This window comes from Prorops nasuta, unplaced genomic scaffold, assembly GCF_024137725.1.
Source record: "Prorops nasuta isolate Cenicafe-Biocafe unplaced genomic scaffold, Cenicafe_Pnas_1.2 PNAS00007, whole genome shotgun sequence".
In the NCBI taxonomy this organism is placed as follows: domain Eukaryota; kingdom Metazoa; phylum Arthropoda; class Insecta; order Hymenoptera; family Bethylidae; genus Prorops; species Prorops nasuta.
The window spans coordinates 6,305,341-6,328,194 of NW_027116804.1; the positions used below are offsets into that span (position 1 = coordinate 6,305,341).

The 22,854-nt window shown below is 38.6% G+C and overlaps 1 long non-coding RNA gene across 2 annotated transcripts; it reads left to right on the forward strand.

Annotated features, from left to right (window-relative positions):
* The first annotated feature begins 20,912 nt into the window (after positions 1-20,912).
* Positions 20,913-22,420, forward strand: LOC136775096 (uncharacterized). Of its 2 annotated transcripts, XR_010822880.1 has the most exons (5): positions 20,913-20,949; positions 21,016-21,366; positions 21,466-21,615; positions 21,681-21,815; positions 22,178-22,420. It is a non-coding gene; the product is annotated as an uncharacterized lncRNA (long non-coding RNA). The 2 variants fall into 2 exon arrangements; XR_010822879.1 differs by having other exon boundaries at positions 21,016-21,615.
* Positions 22,421-22,854: the final 434 nt, after the last annotated feature.

Genomic DNA, 22,854 nt, shown 5'->3' on the forward strand with positions numbered 1-22,854 from the left:
CATGCGTGGAATCGAATACACCGGTTCATTGGAGTGAAAGCAGGAATCGTAACAAGAGGAGCTTCTTGCTAACGAGAAGAAATATAGAATTTTTACAATCATTGGGATTCACCGTCAAGAGATTGGGCGAAAGTACATAGTGGAACAATGGCAGATCCCTTGAACGTCACCGCACCGCTGACCTACGACAATCGCATCACCAAAATGGAGATGCATGCCTACAATTCGTATGCGAACGCCTCGTTGGCGAACAGCGACGAAATTCGCATTCCCATACAGCAGCAAGATTTGATACTCCTGACGTGCGAGAGTTATCTCTACGTCAAGGGAAAGCTGGTGGAGGGCACGCGTGACGCGAGCGCCAGCAACGAGGATATAGTTACGCTCGACTGCAATTCGGCGGCCTTCCTCTTCGACGAGATTCGTTACGAATTGAACGGTATCGAGATCGACCGATGCAGAAACGTCGGTATTACCAGCACTCTGAAGAATCTCGTTTCCCTGAGCACCGAGGAGAGCGCCAGTCTACGTCATTCCGGATGGTTCGTCGCAACGGCCGCAGACCGGCTCAAGGAGGCTGTTAAGAATTTCAGCTTTTGCGTGCCCCTGAAAATGCTGCTGGGATTCTGCGAGGATTATCGGCGAGTCGTCGTTAACGCGCGTCACGAGCTCGTTCTCATTCGCGCGCGCGACGATACAAATGCCATTTACTCATCGGTCAAAATCACCAATTCGTCGACCAAGCTGCTACGAGTGCAATGGAGAATACCCCATGTGAATGTGACCCTGAACGAAATTACGAAACTCCAATTTCTGAGTATCGTCGAGCAGGACAAGAGTCTGTCACTCGCTTTTCGCGCCTGGGAACTCTACGAGTATCCGCTACTACCCAAGTCGCAGCGACACACGTGGTCCGTGAAAGCGTCCACGCAATTGGAGAAGCCGCGATACGTCATCCTGGCGTTCAGAACGAACAAAAAGAGTAATCAGCACGAGGATGTGCTCAAATTCAGTCATTGCAATGTACTCGATGTCAAACTCTATCTGAATTCCGAATCTTATCCGTACGATCGTCTCGACACTGATTTCACGAAATCCCGCTATTCCGTCCTCTACGACATGTATGTAAAGTTTTTCACCTCCTATTACGCTGGTGAGAAACTCGCGAGACCCATGCTCGACTATACGGACTTTTTGACGTACGGGCCGCTCTTCGTCATCGACTGCTCGCATCAGAACGAGTCCATAAAAACCGGCACGGTAGACGTCAAACTCGAGATCGAGTGTATGGAAATCATTCCGGATAATACTACAGCCTATTGTTTAATCATACACGATAAAATTGTACAATATAATCCTCTTACGAATATTGTTAGAAATGTAAGTTAAAAATAAGAAAACAATTTTTTATTAAATAAATATATAATAAACAACAAATTTATTCATTATTTCTTTTTGGATACAAAATACCTATCAAACTTTAGACTTAAATTCCACGTTGTGGTATTTTCCTCCTTTATATAACATTATTAAATTATTGGTTGCGGCAGCCTTTTGTAGCTGCTGCAACTGCTCCGTATCTTCCGCCAATTTTGCCATTCTCCCTGGCAAGAATACCCAATCGGCTGTTGACAGCTTTACAATGATTTTAATTCCATATTTTGTCTTAATTTTTTCCACTTCGGAAATGTCGTACTCGTCATTTTCCGTCAAGCTATCTAATTTAACGAAATTTTTTGGAATGACGCTTCCCAATTCATTGATCTTATTGAAATTCATTTTTATGTCTATGAAACAAAAAAATGATTAGCCTTATTAGTGTTAAAAAATCATTTTTAAAAATGCATGTACTAATCGAATGAAAAAAAAATATCCTTACCTTTTTTGTTTTTATGTAAAACAAAAGAAGTTTTTTCTAACACACTTAATCTCTTTCTTTTCTTCGATACGTCTGACACTACTGCTATGCAGAATACGTCTGACACTACTGGATCTGCTTTGCAGAATAAGTTTTACAGACTGAAGCTTTTTCTTCTTCTGCTGTTCACTTGACTTCTTTGCAAACGATATTATCGTATGTTAAGCGTATTTAATTTCAATGTTTGGAAGGGGTATTTTTTTTTTTTTTTTTTTACTTGCGATGAATTTCCATTGTGATTGACCTATAGGTAAAAGACAATAGGAAAAAAAATATCTCTATACCGAGATTATTCATAGGGTATAGTGTATCCTTTTTGATTAAGAAAGAATGTACTCCTAAGTGTTATCAAATGCAACTTTATATTTAACAAATGAACGACAAAGACTTTCTCTCGACGAGATTTCTTCAGAGGCTTCATTCAGTCATCGAACCTTCATCAGTGCTGTATAGATTGTAACATAGAATATTAAAAAAAAAAAAAAAAAAATGGAAAGTGAACGGGGTTTTGTGACAAAAAATCTAGTAGAGGAGAATGAAAATCCTGCAGAATCGATGCAGGATTATATCAAAAGAATTAACGATTCTCACAATCGTTATTTTGAAGAATATGAAGCGATGCTTCATCACAATATGCACTTGAATTGTAAGTACTTATTTTTATTTCTTTTAAAGACAAAAAAACCCACCTATCCATACAGACTGTTTATGTCGTGATACATGAGATAATGTCAATAAATAGAATCATAAAAGAATTTTACGACACATATTTTTGAAAACTGTTAACTATCCCACTATTTGACCAATTGTTTTTTTATTCAAAACGAAAAAAATAAATTTTTTTCTTTTATTTTTTACTAGTCATTGATTTAGAGGAGAGGGAGGAAGAAGAGAAGAGGGAGGAGGAGGAAGAAGAAGAGGAGATGGAGGAGGAGTAGGAAGAAGAAGAGGAGATGGAGGAGGAGGAAGAAGAAGAAGAAGAGGAGGTGATTTTTGTAAGTATACTTGCTTTGTAAAATAGTTATTACAATATAAAAAAAATAACAAAATGTTTTCAAATATGTCCCAGGTGAAAAATAGTGGTACACAAACGGAACCTATTTCCGTAATAACAGAGGCTACGCAAATGGAACCTGCGATAGATCTAACGCCACATTATTGGTGTACCAATTGCAAAAATTATGGTCACCTGCATATTAATTGCTCACTTCCTGAGTGGTGTACCATTTGCAGAACATACGTACATCATGCCATAGAATGTAAGAAAAACTTCTAAAGAAACAAGCATTGTATTTCAATTAATCGCAGTTTAGGAGCATTGTTATTATTTTTATTGTTATTATGTGTATATTATTAAAAATATATAAATTTTAATTAAAAACTCCAACGATCGTTCATTTCGCAACCCCCCTTTCTCTTTCTCTTTCTCTTTCTCCTTCTCTTTCTCTCTTTCTCTTTCTCTCTTTCTCTCTTTCTCGTCGAGATGAAGAAAGCAGTAGCGGCTAAAAAAAAAGAACAACAAGAAAGTTGCATGACTTCGCATTCCGATAAATGAGAAGAGGCAGTTATTTTATAAATAATATATAGTGTAATTTAACGCGAGGGATTTGTTCTCTCTTTCTCGCTCTAAGGCGTCCACTGCTTAACGTAAGAGGGGGGGAGGTCATATGTGTACCCCACACCAAACAAGTTTAACGTGGGTGACACACAATGCGCCCAACCGCACGAGGAGAGGGGGCAATTCCCCTATTTCCCTTCCCCCCGCAGAACCCCGACCCCCTCGCCACGCGGTCCCAGAATCCCCATAGCCACACTACTATAATATGCGCCTTAGCTCGACGCGCACCCCCACTCCAAGGGTCGGAGAGTCCCGCTCTAAGTTAAGTTAATGTATCAGTTAGTTCTTAGATTCAATTCATTCTATTCTTCTTTCTTAAATTAAGCACATCGTTTGCTAGCTAATCGATTAGTCTCAATTCCGTTTAATTACTTGTATTCAGTATTTTGCATAGTTAAATAAGTAACTCTGTATAATTGTTATAATTCTAATTATCCATAATAATAATATCTTTATACGGTACTAAAGTGTGAACGGAGTTTACGTTTTCCTTTTCCCGCCATCGTTTTCCATCTTCATAGAGAGGACTGCCACCAACATCACCCAGGTATAACTCTAGATTTCTTTCATTTAACCAATCGAATCGCGGCCAAGTTCCCGGGAAACTACTCTGAAGTATAGTGCCCGAACTAGAGAATCCACGAACAAGCCGACAGTACAGTAAAATCAGTCCTCACGAGTCAGGACATTACAAATTGGTGTCAGAAGTGGGATACGCGATTCGGAAAAGCAGCAAAATTTCAAATAAGTAAGAAATGTCGTGCGGTAAAGGTTTAACTTAAACTCATTTCGACCAATTACAAGCCGAGTTAGTCGCAAGAAACCACCGCATCAAAGAATGAGAAGTAGAAATCGAGAAAAAGGGGAGCGCGTTGTCTCAGGAAGAAATCACAATGTTGCTAACAGAAAGGGCGAGCCGGGAAAAGAGACTTCGCGAATTACAAAGCGTGAACGAAGCCCTAGAAAATAGACTCGCGATGGCCCAAGGTAGCACGGAAGAACTAGAAGAACACTTCGGACCAAAGAACAGGAATATAGGGAGCGCACCGCGGAAATGAAAGATAGGATTGAGATACTGGAAAAACAAAGAGAGACACAGGATATCGCTATCAGTAGACTAAGGGGCCTTGTAGCACAAAACGATCGTGAGCGCGCCGTCGAGTACAACGGGGATAGGAGTGACAGGCTAGATAGAGAAAGAACGCCGCTTAGCTTAAACTCCCAAGAACCGTATTTGAGCCCTTACAAGGCAATCAAACTCGTAACTCCATTCGACGGGAAAAGCAGCGCACTCCGAAAACACCTGATGAGCTGCCGACGGATCAAGTCACAGGTCGCCCCCGAAATGCACGGAGCTTTCGTGGAATTACTAGCAAACGAACTACAGGGAGCGGCAGGAAGGGTTACTTTGGGAACCCGATTCGATTCATACGAGGAATATGAATATCACTTAAAAAGGCTCTTCGGCGTAAATAAGTCAGTAAATCGGTGCTTAGGAGAACTGAGCATTATGAAGCAACAACCTCGCGAGATTTTACTTGACTATGTAGGCCGCTTCAAGTTAATTTCCACTGCGTTAATAGAAGGGGTAGAGGACGAATGGCAGGTCTCACCACCGGTGGGCATTATGCGGAAACACGAGGATGACATCTTAAAGTCATTTGTTGACGGCTTGCGGGACGATCTGCATTTAAGAGTGCGACTGTCTAGATATGGAGACTTAAAAGAGGCAATTTCTAACGCAGTTGAGATAGATCGTGATTTACAGCCCGAAAAGAGATCAGGGAACGCTGAACAACGACAAACAGCAACAACCCCTCAAACCGGGAGGAATAACCAGAACCCCTCACCACCTGATATCCGAGATATATGCCGTTATTGCAAAAATCCGGGTCACGATATATTGGTCTGTAGGAAGCTCGCTTACAGAAAAGCCATGCAAGGTCCCAACCCCCATGCCGTTCCTTTTTCATCCAATCCGTCGAATAATCATAATAATCGACCGAACCTCGCGAACCAGAGTAACCAAACGTGGAATGACTCTAACGGCCCGCGATATAATTCCTCATATCCTTCCCCGGGAAATAACCGACATTACCCCGTGAGGTGTATGCAATCGGACCAACCAACCCTCGAAGCAAATCAAAACCCAGCGAATGAGTATCAACAAACCCCTCAACCGTTAGAACGTTACCCGAGCGAAAACGTCCATAACTATGCGAGCAGCTACAATAGTAATAACGAGCCTCAACCCGGACATATTTTACATCAAGACCTGCCGGGACCCTCGCCGAGCCAGAATTAAAAATTGCCACTATCAAGTTAAGCCACAACCAACACCGGAGTGTTGAGTGTATAACCGATTCGTTGTTAAACACCGCGGAATTTTTATTAGACACGGGAGCCCAAATGAATGTTACAAAACTCCACAAACTACCACACCATGGGTTTAATAACTCCGAAATCTTATCACTAACAGGGATCACGGAAGGAAGGTTAGCTATTTTGGGATCGGTTAGACTAAACCTCTTTGGAACATCTGCCAAGTTCCATGTAGTTTCAGATTCTTTCCCTATTAAATATGATGGAATCCTCGGGGATGAATTCTTTGCGCACAATAAGGTGCAAATTAATTATGAGGGAAAATGCTTGAAGATGAACGGCATCACCGTACCGTTTAAAATTCCAGTGTTAATCTCGCTGCCTGCTAGGACGTGTAGCCCTTTTAAATTTCGGATAGGTAACCCGGAAATAAAGAAGGGATGGGTCCCCAGGATTAACCTTCTTCAGGGGCTATACGCGGGAGAAGCCTTGGTTACCAACTCCGAAGGGTATGCCCATGTCGCTGCCCGTAATGTTAACGAAGACGATGTGTTGGCCGAAGTTCCTACCGTGGAACTTCTCGAATATAACGGGGTGCCTAGCAAAACACCACCGTCCACTGAATTTTCTAAATCCACTGAATCCACTGAATTTTCAAAGTCCACAGAATCCGCTGAATCCACTGAATTCCAAAATATTTTTCAAATCTCTAGTAGTAGTAAGTTAGGAGTAAATCTAAATCTAGATAATCTGAACACTGAAGAAAGGGAGTACGTAACGAATTTAGTTGCAAAGCACATAGAGAATTTTAAGAGACCGGGGGGCCGATTGGGTCCAGCCAACATTCCAAACTGCTCTTTCAATACCATCGACGAAATCCCAGTCGATACTAAACAATACAGGTTCCCTCCCGTACATAAAACAGAAATAAACCGATAAGTACAGGAATTGTTGGACAATGACATCATTGAACCCTCATTCTCTCCTTTCAATTCCCCAGTCTGGATTGTCCCGAAGAAAGAGGACGCCGACGGTAATAAGCGTTGGCGCATGGTGATAGATTTCCGCCACTTAAACGAGAAAACCATAGCCGATAGATACCCGCTGCCTAACGTTACGGATATCTTAGACCAACTAGGAGAGGCCAGGTATTTCACGATACTAGACTTGGCATCGGGTTTTCATCAAATTGAAATGTCTAAAAGGGATGCACATAAAACTGTGTTTTCTACCCCCCACGGACATTACCAATTCAAACGAATGCCATTCGGCCTGAAAAATGCTCCAGCCACGTTTCAACGCGTCATGAACTCGGTACTAGCAGGGTTGCAAGGGACAGAATTGTTCGTCTATATGGATGACATTGTGATTTATGCCAAGACCCTGCAAGAACACACGGTAAAATTCGAGAGGCTGATGAAAAGACTGAGAGGCGCTAATCTCAAGTTACAGCCTGAGAAATGCAGTTTTCTGAGGAAAGAAGTAGTATATTTAGGGCACGTTATTAGTGAGGACGGAGTTAGGGCAGACCCGAAGAAGATAGAGGCACTTCAGACTTTTCTTTTACCTAAAACCCCTAAAAACATAAAACAGTTCCTGGGACTCGTGGGTTATTACCGACGATTTATCCCCGATTTTTCTAAAGTCGCCAAACCCTTGACAGACCTACTGCAAAAGGCGAAACCTTTTGTCTGGACTCATTTACAACAAAAAGCGTTCGAAACTTTGCGAGACGCCCTGTGTACGGCCCCGATACTCCAGTACCCGAATTTCGACCAGCCTTTCATAATCACAACTAACGCATCAGGTTACTAGATAGGCGCGGCGCTGAGCCAAGGAGACGTAGGCAAAGACTTGCCGATTTCATACGCATCGCGTGTATTAAACAAAACCGAGGCGAAATATTCCACAATAGAGAAGGAGTGTTTAGCCATTCATTACGCCATCTCTATCTTCCGACATTACGTTTACGGGCATAAATTCACGGTAATCACGGACCACAAGCCATTAGTGTGGCTTAAAAACGCAAAAGACAAATCGTCCAAACTCTGAAACTGGTGGTTAAAGATCTCTGATTTCGATTTTGAAATAAAGTATAAACCCGAAAAAATAAACGACAACGCGGATGCCCTTTCGAGAAACCCTCCAGAATATGTCCTCTTCAGTCGTGTTATTTATTACCTCGACTGCCATAAACCCGAGCTATGTGGACCCCACTCAAACCTTCTTACTGACCAAGAGACAGAAACCAACGCACACTATTTAGATTACGAGGAACATGAACCGACAAACATGCGGGACAAAGCCGAAATCTACGCTCTCCACGAAGACCCCAGTAGCAACGAGTTGACTGACGATGAAATAATAGACGATATAGATGACAACGCGCAAATTACTGGGGCAATAAGTTATATTGCTTTACCACGAAAATTAATTCGTGACAATTATATTTCGTAATTATATTATTTTTACTTCAATGTATTGATTTTTTAAGAAGTTTATTAAAATATGATTAATTATTTCAAGTTATTACAACTCCTTTTTCTTAACTTTTTTAAGATCAACTTGAAGACAAGCTTCACAAACTCGTAATGTTATATTTCACCTAGGCAACCAAAAACATCTATATTCAATTCGTATAGAATAAACGCGCCTTTAAACAATTAAGGCGCGTTCAATTACTACACCCCTAAACATCGACTCGCCCAAGTTTGTCGAAACACGCGATTGCCTGACTAACCGGCGCGATAATATCGTCATTCTTACTGATTGCAATGGAGAACCTGTAGACAAAGGCGCTCTGAAATTGCGTGAAGAGAACCTTTTGCCCTCCTATCAGGAACTAACGCTAAACGAAGCTCATATAGTTTACCAAAATCAGAAGGTCCTTGTAACTCTTCCAATAAAAAAAGAGTGTAAAGATTTACTAACAGATGAAGATTTAAACCTAGCTTTACTATCATTACTGCAGGTACAGGACACCTTCAAATTTAAGACCATATGCATAGCCAAAACAGAGTCAATGGACGACATCCCTTGGAAGCGAGTTGTAAATCTGCTAAAGCGAATTTTTATAGGAAGAGAGATAACCTTCATAGTTTGTAAGCAATTAGTAGTAACACCAGAGAAGGAAACGCGTAGAACTTTAATCAGGGAATACCACGAATCTAGCTCAGGAGGGCACAAGGGCATCTCCAAAACGTACAACAGAATGCGGCCTTATTATCATTGGAATTCCATGAAAAGGGATATCCAAGAATTCATTCAAAGTTGCAGGAATTGCCAACTCCGTAAACTAATTCGGGTAAAAACAAAACAACCGATGATTCTAACGGATACTCCAGGAGCCTCTTTCGACAAGATAGCTATAGACATTGTTGGCCCTCTGCCTGAAACACCTAGAAATAATAAATATATCCTAACTATGCAATATTTGCTAACAAAGTTCCTAATTGCCGTACCATTGTCGGCCGCTAATAGCATAGAGACCGCGCAAGGGTTGCTTAAGAGATGCATTTGCGTATTCGGCGCCCTGAAAGCCCTGCTCACCGATCAGGGGTCGAATTTTCTATCTAGCATAATGAAGAGCGTTTCTAAAAAATTTAACATTAAGCAGTTCAAAACTACTGCTTATCACCCGCAGTCCAACGGGTCCTTGGAGAGGTCCCATCATGTATTGGCCGAGTACCTAAAGGCTCATGTTAATGAAAATTTCACCAATTGGGACGAATGGTTGGAAAGAGCCACGTTTTCTTACAATACAAGCGTACATGAGAGTACCCAGTTCACCCCTTATGAATTGGTATTCGGGAAAATAGCTAAGCTCCCCGCGTCCGACCCTCCAATAGAAGAATCTACCGAAAACACGTATGTCGAATATATCACCGAATTATTTCATCGCATTAACAATGCCCAAACGTTAGCCAGAGAAAACCTGATAAAATCCAAAGAACGGAACAAAAGATATTATGACTCGCGAATTAGACCTGTGACTTTCAAAAGAGGAGACTGGGTATACATCATAAAGGAACCGCGAGTTGGGAAATTCGCAAACCAATACGAGGGACCCTTCGAGGTTTTGGAAACGCTCTCCAATAATAATATTAAGATTAGATATAAGAACAAAATACGCATTGTACACGAAGATAAGGCTAGGCTAAGTAAGGATGTGCCTGGATTTCAGGATACATCATGCACACCTCACCTCCCCACATCCTCCTCATCTTAGCACTCGTACATCTCTGCACGGGACTGATCGGTTATGACTGCCGAGGACCACACCTGAATGTCACCACCATCAGCCTACTAGATGTAGACGACTGCAATATAAAAAGCATCCAAACCGAAACCTATCCCACCTATGTCCAAGTACTCCAAATCGCCGATTATCAACCCATCGAGATCATACAATGTCTAGTCCATTATTCGCGGACTGTAAAATATTGCGGAATGCACTCACACACCTCTGAGGTACACAACGGGTTTGTCTCATATATCAAGGAGATCAACGAGCAACAATGCCGCACCATGCACTCCACCGGTGTTTTTTACTTTAACGACCGTATAGTCATATCGGATTTGAAACCAAACTCTACCACATCCAGGCCGGTCACAGCTGCAGGGAGAATAGACAATGACGGGAAATGTATTGGAACATATTATGCAGATACCTACGGGTCCTGGGACAATGTGATCGTCCAGGGGTCATTGGAAATTACGTTGAAGTCTGGGATAAGCATACTACGAACACCTACAGGCAAGATCAATTTACCCTCCGGTACAGTATGCCACGCTGGAGACCTAGAATGCATGGATGTATAAGACGGGAACACGTACTGGCAGTTAACTCCTTCCAGTACCTGCGATTTCTCTGGGTATGATGTCCTATATGAAGGCAAAGCCCAGAAAATTCAGGAGGTCGGGTCAACAAATGCACCTAAAATCTTCTCTGTCATCTCTAACGACATTACCTTCGCCTTGACTCATACAATTAGCCTGAAGATATGCGGATACGAGCTATACCGCACCGAACACCCCAAACTATTCATACTGGAAACTCAAGCAGGAAATACTTTCCCGAAATCCTGGGACAAGTCGGTCGAAAACATGGACCTGTTCACCTACATAAACTCGAAGTTTATCTACGTAGAAAGACATATTCGCAACCAGGTAAATTCACTATATACAGACATCATCAGACAAAAGTGCGATATGGAACGCCAACTATTAGAGATTACACTGTCAACCGCTGCTTCCAACCCCACCGATTTCGCGTATACCCTTATGAAAGAACCAGGATACACCGCGGACCCAGCAGGAGAAGTCATCTACGTGATAAAATGCATCCCCGTGCGGGTGGAAATCCGGGAAACACTCGACTGCTTCCTGGAACTCCCAGTGACTTACCTCATCGAGTCTTACTTTTCGTAGCCCCCAGGTCAAGGGTTCTGAAAAGATATGGCACAAAAAGGGACTGCTCTAGCGTCTTACCGACGCGACACTTGACTGAGCACGAATGGGTGAGACTATTACCAAAAGCTCTGGACGTAAGTGCCCCCGAAAAACTGAAACCGAAAACCCGACTTACTTGGAAATACCTATCACCTGGGAATCTTGCTACTTCCGGTATATATAGCCAGAGTGACATCGATCGGCTAAGAGACCACATCATGTTCTCAGCCGAAACACCCGCCCTAACCAAAAACGTCATTAGGAATTTCTCGGGACGACCATCTATGGAGGAGGGCGTATCTATTCACCACCTGTTAGACGAAACCGCCCTAGAAAAAATCACGCAGCATACTTTAGGGAAAATTTGGATGGGAATGACTACATTTGGGACCACGAGCGCTGGTTTGTTGGGAGTCTATTTGGTATACATAATGTTCAAAATGATGATCGATACGCTATTGCATGGGTATGCCCTGCACGCTGCGTACGGTTGGGGAATTCACCTGGTAGGAGCATGCTGGAACTCTCTCACGAATTTGTTGCTTCATCGGACCGTCGCAAGGAGACAAAACCAGGGTACAGAAGCTGAACGAGAAAATGACGGAATGGAAAGAGGAACCGACGGGGCTGTCCCTGAAGATCCACGCCCCACGACTGAGCCAACAATATATCCTACCTTACGCCGAACCGAAAGGTCCATGGACCTTCGCAGAGACGATCTCGATGAGCGAAATGATAGACGAATACCTTATACTCCCAGTGCACCGCTTAATCCTAGTTCAACATTCCTAGACCTCACTAGAGGGTAATCAAGTGCTACTAACGTTCTCGAACGATACTAACGATCCTTTATTTCAGGTTTTCCTTCCAGACCCTCCTACCTCACACAGCAACATTACGACCATGGACACTGAGCAATTCTACATAAAGGGGGCTGCCAGGGTATACTGCACCAAGGGCTCTCGCATCGTGTTACAGGGAGACCTCGCTAGTCCCGGGCTCATCTGCCGCCAATGTTTCGACGCCAAGGATTCCGAGCTGCAACAACTATACCATGTGCGAGAACACCTGCAGATTTCGAGGTCGACCCCCTCCAAGGAAATAAAGTGTTTCGAATGCCGAGCAAGAATCTACACCTGTTACCCTCGATGTCCTAGCTGCCACCTGTGTTTCATAATAGACAATTGGTGTAATAACTGCATGGCACAGGATCCCCAGTATAGTTTCCACAAGGTGTGCAACCTGTGCGAAACGTACATCGATGACCCCAGGGACGAGTGCCCACGCTGTGTGAAATGGGTCCTGGAAAGGCGTACCAGGCGATCGAAAGCAGAAGAAGATGTTCAGGCCCCTACCTCAGAAAACTAGCGTTAGTCCTTTAATTTAGAGATAAATAAAGCCCCTATGGCGAGCTATGGGCTCCCTGATCCCATTTTCATAAAAGAATTTTTCTAATTCTTTTAACCCATTAACGTCCAAAATGTCAAAATTTCTTGCACGTTTTCAAAGTGATTTTTTCCTATGTAATTGGCGTTGAAAAAATTCTTGAACCACATATTCTGATGTAAAATTGCATGCTCTTTCAGAATCCGTTGCCAGAATCATGATAAAACTCACAGGAAAAGAGATATGCTCGATTGAAACATAAAAAACACCTAAATATTCGAAAAAAAAATTTTTTAGGATTTTTTTTCGAAGTGTTACGGTGAAGATATCACCTTGCGACCGTGATCAAAGGTGATCATGGGAGTTGAAGTTTAACAGGGAATTTTTTTGTTGACCTTGAACCATCGCTTCTTTACAAAATGGCGGAAAAAACGATTTTTTTTTTCAATCTTCATCAACGTTTTTCTCGAAATCTATGGTCTTTAGAAAAAAATTCATAAAAACAAAAATGCCTTAGAATCGCTCGAGGAACATTCTCAATTTTTTTCAGAATTTTTTGAGATAATTTTTGATTTTCCGGGAAACTTGTGAAATGGAATTTTCAAAAATGTCTCCAAAAATTCTGAAAAAATTTTAGGATGTTTCTCGAGTGCTTCTAAGACATTTTTGTTCTTATGAATTTTTTTCTAAAATCCATAGATTTCGAGAAAAAAATTGATAAATTTGAAAAAATAAAAATTCGTTTCGGCCGATGTTTTGAAAACCTATTGGTAAAAAAACGTTCTGTCTACGAAAACTCGGAAAAAATTTTACAATATTGCTCGAATGATTCTAACTTATTTTCATTCTTTTTTCAAAGACTTATAGATTCCGACAAAAATTTCATCCTTTATTTCCATTTCATTTCGGCAGATAAGCGTAATTTTTGGTCTCATGTATTCATGAATATTCGTCTTTTTTTGTTCTCTTCTTTCGTATTTTTGTACATACGGATGAGTGATCAATAAACGAAATCATTAATTTCATACATTATGTCGCGGAAACGTGTAAGATCTTCGGAATATGAATCAGATTCTTCAGATAGTGATTCAGAACGCAACGTATTGATTCCGGATCCTGACTATTCAGGTTCCGATGATTCTGGTTCCGATTTTGATTCAGATTGCGAACATGAAATACCCAATATCACTTACAATAAAGCTCGTGCAAATTATTCTGAAAAACAAGATAAACTTGAAAAAGGTCATGAATTCACTTGGATTGAGGGTGAAAAGTTACACCCTGATTCTTGTGAAGATAAAGTATTATTGTCCGAATCGCAAAAAAAGAAAATACGTAGGAGCGAACCTTTTCAATTGTTTGAAACCTTTTTTTTTCTATTGAAATGAAAAAATATATTATTGATGCGTGTAAAGACAATGGTTATGATCTGAAATTGAAAGATCTTGATATTTTTATTGGAATAGTTATTTTTTCTACATTCAATCCCAGAAAATCACAGAGAGATTACTGGTCATCTGATCCGTATTTATCTAATGAAGTAGTTTCTTCTGCAATGTCTCGCCAACAATTTGAAATCACAAAATCTAAATTGAAGTTTTCAAAAAACAAAGACAAAGATTCAAATGATCGAGGATGGCGCGTTCGTTCTCTACTGAAACTTTTTCAAAATAACATCATGAAATTCGGAATATGGAGAACTGCTCTATCCGTTGATGAGATGATGGCCAAATCCTATGCAAAAACTGTTTTGAAACAATTTATTCGAGGAAAACCGATAAGATTTGGTTTAAAATTTTGGGGCTTGTGTACTTCGGACGGCTATCTACTGAATTTGGATCTTTATTGCGGCAAGAATTCTCAAATTGGAGATAAGTTATCTAAATGTGCTTTAGGTTCACGAGTAGTATTATATTTATTACAACCATTTTTTCAAATAATAAGTTATAACAAAATTTCTCAATTTCATCTGTACTTTGACAACTTCTTCACGAACATGGATTTGGTATTACATTTGAAGAAATTGCGTTTGAAATGCACTGGTACTATCAGAGATAATCGAGTCAAAGAAAAAAATGTGCTTGATAAGAAAGCTCCAAGAGGGACATATGTGGTGAAGCACGACGTAAACAGTGGCATAAATTTCATTACTATCATGGATTCGAAGCCCGTCTCAATAGCTTCAACTGCAGCAGGTGTCAATCCTCTATCTATTTCAAAAAGATACAGCGCAGAGGCTAAATCTAAAATTGAAATACCTTTTCCGCAAGCTTTTCACCTATATAACAAATTCATGGGAGGTGTTGACCTGCATGACGGACATTGCAATGACATACTCCCAAGTATACGATCAAAAAAATGGACATGGGTAGTTTTTATGAGACTTATACAGGCGTCTATTACTAATTCTCTTGTAATTTTCAATGCTGCTAACGATGGAAAGAAAAAAGTTGGAATAAAAGAGTTCACTATTTCGATTGCCAAATACTACTTACAAAAAAGTAGTCGCAAAAGTAAAGCACATGGACGATCTAATAGTGACAAATTGAGGATTTGTTCGAATGGAAACTGTCCAATAAGAACAAGAATTTTCTGCAAAACATGTAATTTAAATATTTGCAATAAATGTTGGCTAAAAAAGCACACCTAAAAGTATGAATAAGTGAGAGGCAAGGGGACTCACGGAAAACAAGCACCCCGAGACGTGAGAGGCAAGGGGACTCACGGGAAAAAAGCACCCCAAAGGAGACAGAATTTTACCACGTCCACGCCGTAGTCTCTGGGTAACGCTAAGAGTAAAAAAATCTTCCTAAAATTTGCACAGAAATCGTTTTTTACCAATAGGTTTTTAGAACATAGCGGCCGAAACGAATTTTTATTTTTTCAACTTTATCAATTTTTTTCTCGAAATCTATGGACTTTAGAAAAAAATTCATAAGAACAAAAATGTCTTAGAAGCACTCGAGAAACATCCTAAAATTTTTTCAGAATTTTTGGAGACATTTTTGAAAATTCCATTTCACAAGTTTCCCGGAAAATCAAAAATTGTCTCAAAAAATTCTGAAAAAAATTGAGAATGTTCCTCGAGCGATTCTAAGGCATTTTTGTTTTTATGAATTTTTTTCTAAAGACCATAGATTTCGAGAAAAAAGTTGATGAAGATTGAAAAAAAAAAAATTCGTTTTTTCCGCCATTTTGTAAAGAAGCGATGGTTGAAGGTCAACAAAAAAATTCCCTGTTAAACTTCAACTCCCATGATCACCTTTGATCACGGTCGCAAGGTGATATCTTCACCGTGACACTTCGAAAAAAAATCCTAAAAATTTTTTGTTTCGAAAATTTAGGTGTTTTTTATGTTTCAATCGAGCATATCTCTTTTCCTGTGAGTTTTATCATGATTCTGGTAACGGATTCTGAAAGAGCATGCAATTTTACATCAGAATATGTGGTTCAAGAATTTTTTCAACGCCAATTACATAGGAAAAAATCACTTTGAAAACGTGCAAGAAATTTTGACATTTTGGACGTTAATGGGTTAATTATCCCAGAGGGGGGGGAGGTGTAACGTCTCAGTCCTCCTCTGGGAACAGATATTATAGCAGCAAGATAGTGGGGGAACCATAATATGCGCCTTAGCTCGACGCGCACCCCCACTCCAAGGGTCGGAGAGTCCCGCTCTAAGTTAAGTTAATGTATCAGTTAGTTCTTAGATTCAATTCATTCTATTCTTCTTTCTTAAATGAAGCACATCGTTTGCTAGCTAATCGATTAGTCTCAATTCCGTTTAATTACTTGTATTCAGTATTTTGCATAGTTAAATAAGTAACTCTGTATAATTGTTATAATTCTAATTATCCATAATAATAATATCTTTATACGGTACTAAATTGTGAACGGAGTTTACGTTTTCCTTTTCCCGCCATCGTTTTCCATCTTCATAGAGAGGACGGCCACCAACATCACCCAGGTATAACTCTAGATTTCTTTCATTTAACCAATCGAATCGCGGCCAAGTTCCCGGGAAACTAGTCCAAAGTATAGTGCCCGAACTAGAGAATCCACGAACAAGCCGACAGTACAGTAAAATCAGTCCTCACGAGTCAGGACATTACACAGTCAATAGCGGAACGGGGCCGCAGACTGCACAAAGTATACTGCCAGCAGAGATGAAACGGGAGATAGCTCACCTGCAGCTTCCAGATGATTATGCCCTCGCGCCATCTATCGAAACTGATGCGAAACAATACGGCAGAGCGGTAGTATCCCATATGGCCGAACAGTATTATGGCCGAAAAAGTGCTATAGTCAGATCAGACAATCTGTCGTAAGATTGTTATCGACAGAACAACATTTCTGTAGGTAACTTGACAGTTAGCCGGAGAATAAGTATATGATACAGGCTGTTCAAAAAGTATGTACGGGTGATTCTCTAATGGCGGGACATAGGAGATTGGTTTTAGTTGATTATAGCACCCGCAATGATGAAATCCAAGAACCCTGATTGGTCAATATCGTATAGTGCCAACTTAAAATAAGCCATTACCAATAGTTTAACACAAAAAATGAGACCTATCCGCCATTTTTGTGTAAAAGTGTTTACACACTTTTCGTAAATAGAAGCAGAACGAAATGAATGAGCTGTCAAAAGTAGTGATGATTCGGATTAATTTGTGATAAGTGTAACTCTGGCAAATAAAAGTGATGATTATAATAAAAAGAGGAGATAGGGAAGAACTTGGTTTTCATAAAATTTGTTATTTAATGTATTAACCATGACTGACTCAATGGGTTCAGTCAAAGCCTTACATTACAGCGTTTCCATCTTCTTTAATAATCAAGTGTATTTTTGTAACAACAAACACAAAGTTCTTGTTATACCAGTGGACACAATGACCTATCAGATGTTATCCATTTCCATCAAAGGAAAACATATTTAAGTTCTCATTGAGTCAGTCATGGTTAATACATTAAATAACAAATTTTATGAAAATCAAGTTCTTCCCTATCTCCTCTCTTTATTACAATCATCACTTTTATTTGCCAAAGTTACACTTATCACAAATTAATCGGAATCACTACTTTTGAGAGCTCATTCATTTCCTTCTGCTTCTATTTACGAAAAGTGTGTAAACACCTTTACACCAAAATGGCGGATGGGTCTCATTTTTTGTATCAAACTATTGGTAATGGCCTATTTTAAGTTGGTACTATACGATATTGACCAATCAGGGTTCTTGGATTTCATCATTGCGGATGCTATAATCAACTAACACCAATCTCCTATGTCCCGCCATTAGAGAATCACCCGTACATACTTTTTGAACAGCTTGTATCATATACTTATTCTCCAGCTAACTGTCAAGTTACCTACAGAAATGTTGTTCTGTCGGTAACAATCTTATGACAGATTGTCTGATCTGACTATAGCACTTTTTCGGCTATAATACCTTTCGGCGGTCGTAGACCAAATCGCAGAAAGACATTTTCGCAGAAAAAAGCTAACTTCAGGTCAAGAAAATTAATTCGCAGAAATTGTCGGTAATGCATGCCGGTAATGCCGGTATTTAACGTACCAAGATTGAAGAAAGCTTAAATGGAGTATACAAATATTTTGACAGGAGGAGAAGAGGTTAGTGTCAGGAATAAACTGCGGAAGTAATCATCTGTAATGTAATTACAGACAAGCTAAGAGAATAAATATCAGATAAGTATCTCGTATGTCATGTAAAAGTATACAATTATTTTATTTTAAAAGAGATTGATTCTTTGGTATCATATATATTACAGATCTTTTCCTGAACTCTAATATAAGGAGAGTGATTGAAGACACAATGGTTTACAAAAATGTTGGTTATACAACGGAACTTTGTTATTGCTGCATGTGCGTTTACTCAATATGGATGATACATTATAGCAAGCTGTTACGATTAGGTTATTATGAGTTAATACAAGGAATTATTCATTTAGGTGATATGGTTACCACATTCAGGAAACAATATATTTTTGATTTTTATGGGTCAATCTCTCTTTTAAAAAATCTCCACATACCTAAATACTTATATATTTATTATAGGTGTACAAGGAAACCAGTGGTATGACTCTAGGGGAACCAGTACTCAAACCAAGAAAGCCCTTGTCTGTGTTGAATTGTGACCTGATATTCTTGGTAGCATCTTCCATGGTATTCAGCGTACACTCAAAGACATCAATGAGCTCGCTAGCTCCATTTGTGTTCCAAAGGGTGTTAGGGTGTCTTGCTTGTTCGATAATACACATCCTGAGAATTCAATCTAAAAAATGTTAAAAGTGGCAGCCACATCACTGCTGCTGATTTATTTGGAATTATTCACGAGAACACACTGGTAAAGCACAGTATGTTACTTCCCTTAGTAAATATTGAAGAGCCTTGAACGAGTTCTACAACAAGAAGTTTCCTGAATTTGTCCAACTCACAGCAAAAGTTAATCAAATTCTTCAGGAAGAATAGGATTTGTCTGTAATCAAGTTGTTAAAGGACGACTTCTTGCAACAAAACATATAATATTAATAGTTTAAATTTATAATGTAAAAATTAGTAATGTTATTTTGTAAATTCATTTTTTTGTTCTCTAGCTACCCGCTGCACGATCGTTTCTGTCCGCTCTACAAAACTGTCGGAAAGTTACGAATAATGATTGCCTGTAACAATATGGCTAGGCACGATATAAAAGGAACAGCTCAGCCAGACAATAAAATTACGTAGAACGTTATTCGCGAGGGCATGGGAAACATTCTCCATCAACTATCATGAATTTCAAGGTAAATTTATCAAAACTATTTATATTGTTACATATTTTATTCCTATCTTATAATTTATTTTTCTTAGGACCCTATAAAAGAAGGAGAAGCAATGATTAACTCAGACTTCGATCACTTTCGCGAAGACATCCAACGGACATTCAGGAATGTGGAAGATTAATTTTGTCGCATCATCTACAAAAGAATTTTGCTATACGGAATGATGACCCTCGGCGATTGTAGCATGTCCTGATTCATTTTAAAGATGCTTGAAAATGAAGGAGGGTGAACAAAAAATTGCTCTTTCAAAAATGTATCATCTAATTTTAAATTTTATTTACTTAAATTCAAAAGCTTATTTTAATTGCACATAGAAAGTGTTTCTTGCTCTTAAAAAATGTTTATAAAGAAAAAAGCACTGGGCCTTTCAAAAGTAGTTTCATCAGAATAATTCCGTCATGGGCGACAATTATTTATTGATTACTACTTCCTGCTTCCATTTCTCCTTGGGCCGAGATATTTCCGGAAATATTCCGTTGTCTGCTTGAACTGGCTAGCTCTCTCCTTTGATCGTCCGTAGCATTTTCATTGTGATTAACTGCAAAATAGAAATGGAATTCGCTGATGTGGATAAGTGAAATTATAAATCAAGAGACACGGTAGTGTCTCGACGGCAAGTACAGAAAAAAGTAGATAATGACATGTATATACGGCCGTCGAGGCACTACTCTCTTATACAGCAAGTTTGGCTGTCCTAATTTTCAAACCGATTTTTCTTTGTGAATAATCCACTATCATGATTTAAGCAAAGCTTTTCTTAAAATGGTTTTGAACGAGCTTTCATTTGAGCCCATAAACATTAAAATCGGTTCACGCAATCCAGAGATCTCATACTCTGTTAGCTATATATATGCCGAAGTTGAAATTCTTCTCCTTCCTTTCTGTATGTCTCGGGCTGATCTGTATGTCTCGGGCTGAAGTTGACCGCTTCTGTATGTCTCGGGCTGAAGTTGGCTGCTATATTCACCTGCTATATTCAATACCGGCATAACCCTAAATTTCAATCGATTTCGATAGAACTGTCAAAATCAAAATTACTCTGTTGGGATAAAAATAGTATGATATAATTCAAAGTGTAGATAATTAAACAAACTAAAGGAATAAATACATGAAGGAGTCTGATGGAGAATCAGATAAGTAACACAACATTGTAAAATATATTAAAATTTAATATTTTGTGGTACTTTGTGGGATTTTATTTCAGGTTATAAATAAAATATTTTCCTTGTATGCACCTCTGATTTGAAGTCATACCAGTGCCAAATGCTCTAACAATTCTTGGAAATACCCTGTTATTAAAGAATGTAGATTAACGAAAATTGTAAATGAAACAGAAGGATGAGGTTGTTACGTTCACTCATAACCAACACACATGGTAGTGTTTCAACAACAATTAACATAAACGTTTTTAAGAAAAGTAAGTACATTGTGAAAAAAATTAGTTTAATTAAAGCAAAGTTATATACAAGGTATCCTTTCATAGTTTGCAATTTGATGCCAGACCAGTGCCAAATGCTATAACAATTCTTGGAAAAATGCAAGCACCAAAAAGTACTACAATAGTTAAAGAGGAATCAGTTACAGTTCCAGTGGATATTACTACTTTTTATAATAAAATAGATAATGAAGATAGTGCTGCCATGTGTTGCTGGAAAACAGAGCTTTGGTTTAATGCAACTACGGAGTACTGGTTGAGCAATGGAAACAGTAGTTTGAAATGTGATTAACTGTTGATGACTCAATGATATGTCAATTTACTAGCGAAAGAAAAAGATAAGCCAATTGTTCATTATCACATGGTAAAGTATGTGTAACTCATTCAACCGCTTAAAATGTATGTAATTAAAAATTAATTGTTTATTTATTTATTTTTTAATTCAGCTCAAGCATGTATTAAAATATAACAATTACTTTGTTGAGTCTCTCTTTCCAGATGTACTTCAAAGGTTATTGAAATACCCTGTTATTCAAAAATGCAGGTTATTGCAGATAAAACAGATAAGGATAATCTTGTTACATTCACTCATAATTAAGACACACGGTAGTGTCTCAATAGCTATAAACATAAACATTTTCATGTAAAGTAAGTACATTGTAAAAAGAATTTGTTTAATTAAAACAAAGTTATATATAGGCATTATTTCATAGTTTGCAGTTTGATGCCAACCAGTGCCAAATGCTATAACAATTCTTGGAAATACCCTGTCATTGGAGAATGCAGATTAACAAAGGTTGTAAATGAAACAGAGAAGGATGAGGTTTAAACATATGCTAAACATCCAGGTATGGAAATAAATAACAAAATTCATGTTTAAATTTTTCTTTTCTTTAAACTCATATGGATTTCAATTGTCCGATAGGTTATATCATATATAGAAACAATTTTCCATGAGACAATAAATCTTTCTTATTACTACGATTAAAGAAAAGCAGATAAATATTTTCTAATCGTTATTTAATATTCAATTATAATATAAAAAAGTATTAAAACCATATATTTACCTACGCTTCCCCAATCAGAATAGAAAGAAATTATTATTATTACCAAAAAAATTATTCAAATTTAATTTTTTATAAGAATAACATTGATTTTTATAATATAATATGTAATATATCTTTTGGTACTTAGTGAGATTTTATTTCAGATTGATTTACAATAACATGTTTATTGTGTCATTGTGCAGGGTTAAGCTGTAATATTTAATACAAGAAGTCAGAAATGATTCCAGTTTACCATAGAAAGAGCCATAATGCAAAGTTAATGTTGAGAGTTAAACCTAAGGAAAAGGTGGAGAAATTAAAAAATTAATTTGGAAGCCAATTTTTAATAGCGAAAGGCTTGCAGGTGATTTTGGGCATAAACCCTTTGAAATATATAAGTCAATTAAATCATAATTTTAATGATAACGTCATCTAGAAATGACACAATGAAAAGAAGTCATCATATTAATATTTTCCATGCAATAGAATTTACAGTGAATAACTTTGCGAAACTGAAAGCAGTATATCCACAAAAGAGTGGCTTCCATTGTATAAATTGGTGTATTTCCTAGTTTATATTAATGAAAGGAAAATATAAATGGTACTAGTGTGCTGGAGAAAGTGCCATAATTCAAAGTTGATATTGACGGTAACAGCTAAGAAAATGATGGATAAATATGAGCTAATTTATAAGAAAATCCTTAAGAGTGAAGTGCTTGCAGGTGATTTTAGGCATACAACTTTGGAATTAGAAATCACATAGTTGATGAAAATTATAATAAATTTATGTAGATGTGTAAATATGAAAAGAATTCATGATTGCAATATTTTACATGTGATC